The sequence below is a fragment of the Crocuta crocuta genome, unplaced genomic scaffold (assembly GCF_008692635.1).
Source record: "Crocuta crocuta isolate KB4526 unplaced genomic scaffold, BGI_CrCroc_1.0 scaffold1133, whole genome shotgun sequence".
Lineage (NCBI taxonomy): Eukaryota > Metazoa > Chordata > Mammalia > Carnivora > Hyaenidae > Crocuta > Crocuta crocuta.
This window is the reverse complement of record NW_027530366.1, coordinates 274124-283806: the sequence shown is the minus strand read 5'-3', so window position 1 is coordinate 283806 and position 9683 is coordinate 274124.

The following is a 9683-nucleotide window of genomic DNA, read 5'->3' as shown; positions in this document are numbered from 1 at the left end:
TCTGATCAAAATGTTTATATGGCACGTAAAGATTTCTCCAGTACACACTTCAAAAACCTGAAAAGAGAAAATAGGGATATGGCTAAATTCAACTTTTTTTGGGTCTATTTGTGACATTTAATCCATTGTGGGGGCACCTGGCTGGCTCAGTTGGTAGAGCATGCAACTCTTAATCTCAGGGTCGTGAGTTCAAGCCCCAAATTGGGCATGGAGCCTACTTTGAAAAAAATCTACACTGTGATAGATCTAGTGGGATGATCTATGAAGATTACCTAAGCTCTCTTCTATCCTCAACCTTGTGACCCTTATCAAGGCAGGCAGTGACACATAAGACTGGTCTCGCCTCCAACACAGGTGTCATGAAATAATGGCAGAACATTCTCTTGGTTTTTAGGTTATTGTTTTATGTCTCAGTCCAGGGTATAAGACAGATTTAGGAAGAATATTTGCTAGGCAAGATGTGTTACATTACTTTCCCCATTACTCTACCCTAGAAGATAAGAGCCTCAGAACTGAGAAGAGGAAGGCAAGTAGGAAAAGGGAACTTCGAAGATGGGATCTTGTGGTCATGATGAGAAGAAGCAGCATTTGATAGTAGTAGGGACTGTGTCATTAGAGGCCTGATGGGGAGTTAGCTGCCTTAATGAATGGCAGTAGGGATGGATAAGAGGATGACTGTATATCCCAGGGAAGGCTGGTGCAGAATATATCAAGAGCCCTAGAAGTAGACACCTCCCCTCTACCACTGCTATTTCAGTCTTGTATAAACTCTAGAGTTTCAAATCAACATGAGAGTAAAGAAGAAGTTACTTAGGGTAACTCATAAATCTGATTGAGTTTAACATGAAATGATACACACACACACACACACACACGCATGCATGCATGCAGCATCGAACTGACTGAGTTTACTGGGACGAGGCTAGATTGTTTTCTGCTCTCGGGAAGAATGGTGCCTCTAGAAAGAAATTAAGTCTAGATATAGGCAGTGTAAGTTCCAGAACCTTTTCTGTCTTGCTGTGGCTGTGCACCTAGCACCTAGTACCGTAGCTCTTTGATAGGTATCTGTATAACATATAATTATCCCTTGCAGAAAATAATGCATGATTTAGAATTTTCCTAAGGGTGTTAACCATCAACACAAGTTGTGAAATGCTGCTTTAATCAATTTGACTATTTATTTCTTGATCACATGCTACTATTTCCATCTCATTAATGTTGTATTTTCCCCAACCTCCTCTGCAACCATACCTGCTGGAATCCTCTCTGTTCTTCAATGCTCACCTCCTCTTGAAGCTCTTCACTTGTCACCCCTCAGCTCACTCTTCTGAACAAGAGAATGCTCACTCCTCTGAACAACAGTGTCTCTGTGTACCTCTTATAGAACTTCTTGGAACTTCTCAAGGTCTATCTTGTATCATATTGTTACAGAACAAATAAGCACATGATGAGCTCTGGTCATTCTTATCTTCACTCCCCACCCCCCAACCTCCTCAGCATTTTATAGTTATACTTTTTCAAGTAAATCATTTATAAAACATTTATTTATATTTTTCCATAATGTGCCTATTTTTTCCTTCTTTAATGAACATAAGATATATATGCACAGTTTAACAAATGATTATAAAGTGAACGCTCATGTAACCTCTAGCCAGGTCAAGAAATCGAACATCATTGGAGTGCCTCTTGATCTCGGGGCCATGGGTTCGAGTCCCAGTTTGGGTGTAGAAATTACTTAAAAATAAAACCTTTAATAAAAAAATAAAAGAAAACAAACACTGTTAGCATTTTGGAAGACACCCCTAAACCTGATGCCTCTCTCTCTGACCACCCCTTCTTCTTCCACCCAGAATTAAACTAGGGCTGGTATTGAGCCAGCATAGACTGATGAGGCATAAAAGCTTCTGTCTGTTTGGATTCTGTGTTTTATCAGTTGTTTAAATTTTTGAGGATCATCCCTGTACATAATCACTGTCTTGACTTCTGTGATAATCATTTAGTAGCTTTTCTTTACAGTTTTTACCCCTTACAGATGCGGCCATAAATATCTTTGCCTGTTTTCAAACTTTATATAAATGACATAACGGTATGCACTATTTCATGTCTTGCTCATTTCACTCAATATTATGTCATGCATGTATCTTTATATAGATGTCATTTTCACTGATGTATAATATTCCATTGTATGAATATAATTCCTTTGCTCTCCTGTTGATGGGCATTTGAATGGTTGCAAGAATTTGGCTATTATAAATAAAACCTACCATGAATATACTTCTGTATGGCTTTTGGTATACATATGAATGATTATTTTCTTTTTTTAATTTATTTTATTTTTTAATGTTTTTATTTATTTCTGAGAGAGAGAGAGAGAGAGAGAGAGAGAGACAGCATGAGCAGGGAAGAGTCAGAGAGAGAGGCTCGAACCCACGAAGTGTGAGATCATGAGCTGAGCTGAAGTCAGAGGCTTAACTGACTGAGCCACCCAGGTGCCCCTGAATGATTATTTTCTAGCGTATATTATCCTGGTGGAATTACAAGGTCAAAGGTGTTGTGAGTGGGGCTTTCCAAAAGTAAAAGCTGAGATGGAGTACTAAGTACAAGATGTTTATTAGGGACTAACATTTGTGAAAGAAAGGTGATGAAAGTAGGATTAAGCAGAGGAAGAAGATGAACTATGATACAAGTCTGACAAATCTTGAGTTGATTTGGTGTGTAGCTTTGGAACAAGTAGTGCCCATTTGTGTGTTCTGTGTTGCTTTTGCCTTGCTCATTCACCTTAGGAAAAGCATGACCTTGGGCAAAGCAACTCTCTGCAGCTAAGGTAGACCCTCAAGGACCTGGCAGCTGGAGGCTATTTGTTGATGCATTCCCCCATACCTGTGCAGAATGTCCTTCTTTGAAGAGGAATCTGGGTGGCATTATACCTGTTTCTCTACCACAACCCGCAATAGGGTACATCAGTGTTCAGGTCTGGTTAATAATACCAAACTGGTTTCCAAAGTGGTTCTACAGTTTATACTCTCACCTGCACAATATGAGTGTTCCTATTGCTTCTCATCCTCATCAATTCTTGGTACTGTTAATCTTTAAAACATTTTAGTCTTTCTAGTGGATGTGTAACAGGATCTCATTGTGGCTTTAAAGTTTGTTATTTTTTTTGAGAGGGAGGGAGAAAGAGTAGGGGAAGGGCAGAGTGAGAGAGGGAGGGAGAGAATCCCAAGCAGATTCTGTGCTGTTAGTGCAGAGCCCAACACAGGGCTTGAACCAACAAACCATGCAATTGTGACCTGAGAGGAAACCAAGAGTTGGGTGCTTAACCAACCGAGCCCTCATTGTGGCTTTAATTTGCATTTCTCTGATGACTGTTGAGTTAAACACCTTCTCATACATTTACTGCTTTGATATGTCTCATTTTTTCACTTTTATTTGTTTTGCCATCATTAGATAATAAACCTTTTTTCAGGCAAGGATCAGGAAACACAGCTTGATGCCAATATTTGTATGTCCCTCAACCTAATAATGGTTTTTATATTTTTAATTGCTCAAAAAATCAAAAGAGGAATAATAGTCCATATGAAATTCAAATTTCAGTGTCCATAAATAAAATAAATAAAATGTTATTGGAACCCAGCTATGCTCATGAGTTTACCTATTACCTATGGCTTCTTTTATGCTACCACAACAGTGTCATTGTGGTAAAGACCTTAAGGGCCACGAAGTCTGAAGTATTTATTATCTGGCCTTTTACAGAAAAAGTTTGTTGATCTCTGTTCTTGGTCATTGGTTCTAAGGTGTGGTCCCTGGGCCAGAAGCATCATTATCACCTGGGAACTTGTTATAAAGGCAAATTCCTAGCCACACTGCAAACCTATTGATTCAGAAACTCTGGGAATGGGGCAAGCCATCAGTGTTTTAACAAGCCCTCCAGGTGATGCTGATGTGTTAAAGTTTGAAACCACTGGTCTAGGTGCAGGATGAGGACCTAATCCATTCTCTTTGAGGGCCATCATAGTCCTTCCTATTTAGTTCTACCCATAGTGGATAAACGGTAAGAGAGCCTTCAAAAGTGTCCTACAGATATATCTTTATGCATATGAAATCTGGCCAAATAGATACCTAGGAGGAAAAGTGGGAGAAACCATAGAGGAAAACAAAATCTGAAGGAAATATGTGGAGGGTGGAAGACACAATGGAGCTGGGGAGCCAGTCCCTGGGCCCACTTCCTTCCACCTCATTTCATGCAGTGTTTTAACAAAGATGAATCAGATATGGTCCCTGTCCTCAAGGAAGTCACAGTTTGTGTAGGAAAGTGTCCTGACCCTCTTCTCATTTACTGCTTTTCTTCAGAACTTACCTTTGAGGAAATGTAATTGTACCAAATTGCTGACCCTAATAAATGATAATAGAGAAAATTAACTTGGCAAACAACAGTTTTGCTTTATTCCCACTTTAGTTCAGGACTCACTTCCAGACTGACTTTTCTTGGGTCCTGGATGTTTCCTTGGCTCAGTCTGAAGCTCAATGCATTGCCTTGCTTTTCTCATGTTATCTAACATCCATTTAATGCACATTATGCGTCAAGACAATGTGCTAAATGTTTTACAGATACTTGTGCATTAAATTCTCTGTGAAGCCACTCTGAGTTAGGTTTTTTAAAGTTGTTGTTTTAATTGCAGTTAGTTTTGAGTTAGGTATTATATCCATTTTACAGATGCAAATCTGAGGCATAGAAAGGTTAAATAATTTGGTAGCATTTGAACTCCAAGTCTTTCTGACTCCAGAGCCCAAGCTGGTAATAATTGAGCTATTCTCCCTCCAAAAATATTCACCATGTGCTTTTAGAAAACCCAATTCAGATTACTTAGCATGTGTTACAGGTTTTAGGGCATGCTTTGGTATATACAATTTCAGAGTGGGAAGCATTTAAAAAACTGACAATATCTTTTTCATATCTTTTTTTTCGTGATGTTTTTTAACAGTAGAAAAATCCTTTTACATACAACTTAAAATGATATGTCAAAAACAGTTCTTTAACCAGGCAACATTATTGCAAACAGCTCAGTAATTTATATTTCTTCTTTTACTATACACATTAAATAATTGTGTTGTCTTTTTAGTATGAAACTGTTCTTTTCCATTTTTTGAATCATTCTGTCTACTAGCTCCTATCCCATCTGTTAGGGATTATTTCAACCTGTCTGCTTTTGAGCAATATTTTGCAATTAATTCTTTAAAATGTTATTTATTCATTATATAAGTATAAGCACCTTCACCAAGGAAAATTAGAAATAATAGAGAAACAAAAAAGAAAAAAGCCACCCATAATCCCACTACCTTCCAGCCACTACTTTAACATTTGGAGTAGAAACTTCAAAACCTTTTCCTTTGTGGAAATCTATTTGTGTAGATTCATTCATTCATTCTTTCTTCTTCTTTTTTTAAATGGAATCATTATATTTTGTTGCTTGCCTTTTTTTCACTCAACAGTGTATTAGGCGTGTCTGTGATCATGATGTCATGTAAAGGATCCGGGAGCAAAAAGGACACAAATTGTCTCTTACAAAATTGGCTTAGAAGTGAGATATCTATTCTCCTTTTATCCTATTAGATAGAATTTGTCATAGTGACTTGCCCTGATGAAAATAACCTAGGAGGGGCGTCTGGGTGGCTTAGTCAGTTGGGCATCTGATTTCGGCTCAGGTCATAATCTCACAGTCTGTGAGTTCGAGCCCCATGTTCAGCTCTGTGCTGACAGCTCAGAGCCTGAAGTCTGCTTTGGATTCTGTGTCTCCCTCTTTCCCTGCTCCTCCCCCAATTGTGCTCTGTCTCTATCTGTCTCTCTCTCTCCCCAAAATTAAAAAAAAACATTAAAAAATGACCTAGGAAATGAGGGGAGACACATGATTCTATAATGTGGAGCTATAAAAAGTCTGAGAAATACAACTAATCTAATATGGAGTGATCTATGTGGAGAATATGACATAGCCAGCTTTTTGGTGTAAAAATGGGAAAGAAAACTGAAAAAGAATACAAGCAGTTACTTGTTTGGAACAGAATAAAGATAAGGCAGTGTTGTAGTAGAGATTCTATGAATACATATTTTAATAAATTTTGACTGTTGAGACTCAAATATTTTATATACACACAATAAAATTAATAAAATGAAAAACTTGAAAAAAGGAACAAAAAAACCTCTTAGGGGCATACTTCCGTGCCAACAGATACATACTTCCATAACTATTCATAATGATTGCATAGTATTCCCTTAATGAATGTTTTGTACAACATTTTGCCAAACACTTCCTCTTGCACATTTAAGTTGTTTCAGTTAACTTTTCCCCTACTCTGCACTCTGTCCTGAGTGCCATTACTGTTCTAAGAATTTACTTTGGGTACATGCTGTTCAAGAATCCCAAATTATTCTCTAACCTCCACCTTACAGCAACTTTTATGTACAGCTAAAGAAATTATCTGGCTGTGCATACTACCACAGCCTTAAGAGTGATAATGTCTCCTCAGAAATCCAGAGGGAACACTATGGAGACAGAGGCAAAAATATTTTCAATAATTTTCTCAATATGATTTCAATTGTCAAAGAGGAAGCCCTGTGCAGAACAGAGAACTTAATAAAGGTAAAGTGGAAAGATGAAGTTTGGAGCCAGATGGTCTGGGATTTGAATCTGGCTTTTGTCACTCACTAGCTGTGAAACCTTAGATGAGTTATTTATCCTAAGTCCCCATTTTCTGATCTGTAAAATAGGGATAATAACATTTATTTCATAGCATTATCAGGAGGATTAGCAACATCATATATCAGGAACCTAGTACAATAGTGAGTGCTCAAGAAATGGTTGATGTATACTGGCTGTTATGATGACCTTTGCCTTTAATATACAGAGTGCTGAGGAAATACCACATTTTCAAAAATGCCACTATCATAAATGTTTTCAAGGAGAATGGTGAGAAAGCTTACAGCTAAGAACAGAATGGTTACTACAGTTGTAAGCAAGATACTGTGACTGGAATCCTTTGTACCATCTTCTAAAGAACATTGATTAGTGGGATCACAGTGTAGGTTTTTTTTTTGTTTTGTTTTTTTATTTCTAGGAAAGAGAGAGAGACAGCGTGAGCAGGGGAGGGTCAGAGAGAGAGGGAGTCACAGACTCAGAAACAGGCTCCAGGCTCTGAGCTGGCAGTCAGCACAGAGCCCGATGCGGGGCTCCAACCCACGAACCGCGAGATCATGACCTAAGCGAAAGTCGGACGCTTAACCGACTAAGCCACCCAGGCGCCCCGATCACAGTGTAGTTTTAAATCACACTGTGGTTTCAGTGATAAACTTCAGATACAGGATAAGAGGATGAACACTAAGTCTTTGACCTGGCCTTCATGAACTTTATCAAAGTATTTAATAACACCACTGGACATGCCTTCTGGCAGATACCAAACATGTTTGGCTATACAAAAAATGGCTATTGGATAACTTCTACAATATTCACAGTCTGCCAAAATGGATGTATTGTCCAGTAGGCTAGGATTGGTTTTGAGGTTCCCAAATATGACTCCAAGGTCCTCTACAAAAGTTTGCTTTGTCTCCTACCTCCCTGGAGTACAGCAATTAAAGACCATTTCGAATGGAAAGAAAAATAGAAGGTAGTAGTAGTAGCAGATAGAGCAAGGTGTTGGGTAGGCTCAGAAATGAGATGACTCTTGTTGAGCAAAGTCTACAGATCATGAATTTTAGGCAGATTTGCAAATAAGGATAGCACATGCTCTGTAAATAACAGCTATTGCCACAAGCCAAAGGGCAATATTTACATGAATCCTGAAGCAAGGTCTATGGACCAAGCATTGACCTTTCCAGCCAAACTCATTACTTGGTAGCACTTTCAGCCATGCCATCCTGAAAAGGAAGGATCACATTATACAATATATGGAAAATTGCCAACATGAAAATATGTTCTGGCCCCCAAATTAATTTCTGAATTATATTTTTTGGAACATGAACACATATTTCCATAGAAAAGATATTACAAAGGAATGTGAGTTTCCCAGATTTCCTCTAAGAGTGCATTTAGCCCAAGGTGTAACTGAAATACTGTACATAGGCAATGAGAAATACAATGGAATAAAGTATCTTTGCAAGCAGGAACACACCAATACATAACAAATATTTACTGACCCTTTTTTTCTTTGAAGTCTCAGGCAAGGAAATGGGAATTACATCCTCCCGTAGCTGCAGTTTTGTGAAAAAGAAATCTTCCATCGCACTTTCTAGAAGTATCCTCCTCAAGTCAAGTGGATATGTGCATCCTTGTCTTTCAGTGCTTCCTGGACTTCCTGACCAAACAACTCTTAAGGACTGAGGAGACTGAGAAGGTGGTGGTGAAGGGGTAGGATGTCTAACTGGAAGTCTCAAGCTTTTATGTGGAGACAGTTCAAAGTCTGCAGTTCATTCCTTAATACATCTGTACATTTTCTAGGAAAAAATAGTGTTTCAAATGATCAGTTAAGTGGTTTAATTCCATCTCACTTCTTAACTAAGGTCGATGCTCCAGAAATACGAACCACATACCCACGGATAGTACACATGTGTACTTCAGGACGAGAAACAAGGGCAAATGATAAGAATAATGAAAGTAAAATCAGAGCAAAGCTATTACTACCAGTCTCAGTGGCACACTCCTTCAATCACCAGTGTCTTGCTCTTTGCCTCTAGAAACCTGTGTGACTGTGCAAAACCAGTCCCTGGACAGAATCTCACACTCCTTCACACTAAGGTGTAAATGACCAATAGTAGCTAAAATGTCACAAGGATTTTGCATATGAAGCAGTCACAACTTTAAAACAAAAAGGAATGTAGGCTACTATCCCCAGGAAAAAGGGATATATTTGGGGGGGCAATTGTGTACCTTCCGAAGATATGTTGAGGGAAATTAATCATGATTTCTTTACACTTTGGAAAGTATCTGGTTCATTTTGGAAATCATAGATTTTGTGATTGTTGTTTGTTATACTATTTTCTGCATGTTTTGCTATCTTTCATCTGTAATGATCAAAATTTAAAAAGATGTAAATCTTCCCATTATTGATGAAAATAAATGGCGAGGAGAAATAGAAACAATATTTAGTAATCGATATTTGCATACTGTCCTATCCTTTACAAAATGCTTTTATATCCATGTTCATGCATATTATTGGTGTTTAATTACTACTTAATAACGGGGATAAAAAAAAGAACATGCACCAAAAAACTCAGTAATTTAATCCAAGTACTAATATTGGGTATCTACCACGATTTGCCCCAGGTTCTGTGAGGCCCTTGACCCTAGTCTTCCCACTCAAGAAGTTTTAAAATTCAGCGGTCAAGGCAAAAGAAGGGCTCCTGTACTTTGGCCATCTGAGAAGTATCAGAGTTGCAAATAGAGCAAATATACATAAAACCCAAGTGTCAAGCTTTGCCTTGTAAGAGAATGTTTGCAGCTGCAATCAAGAGATTCAAGGAATGCTTTTCCTGCAGAATTTCCAAAGGTGGGAATAGCACCACCAATCCCCCTTTGAGGACCTGGGAAAGGGCAGTCCCTAGAGGGGCTCTGGGCTTTAGAAATAGTGAGACCTTTTACAGTGCAGTTACAAGCAGAGGAAAAGTTCTTTGTGCAAGAAGGGGAGAGCGCCCTGAG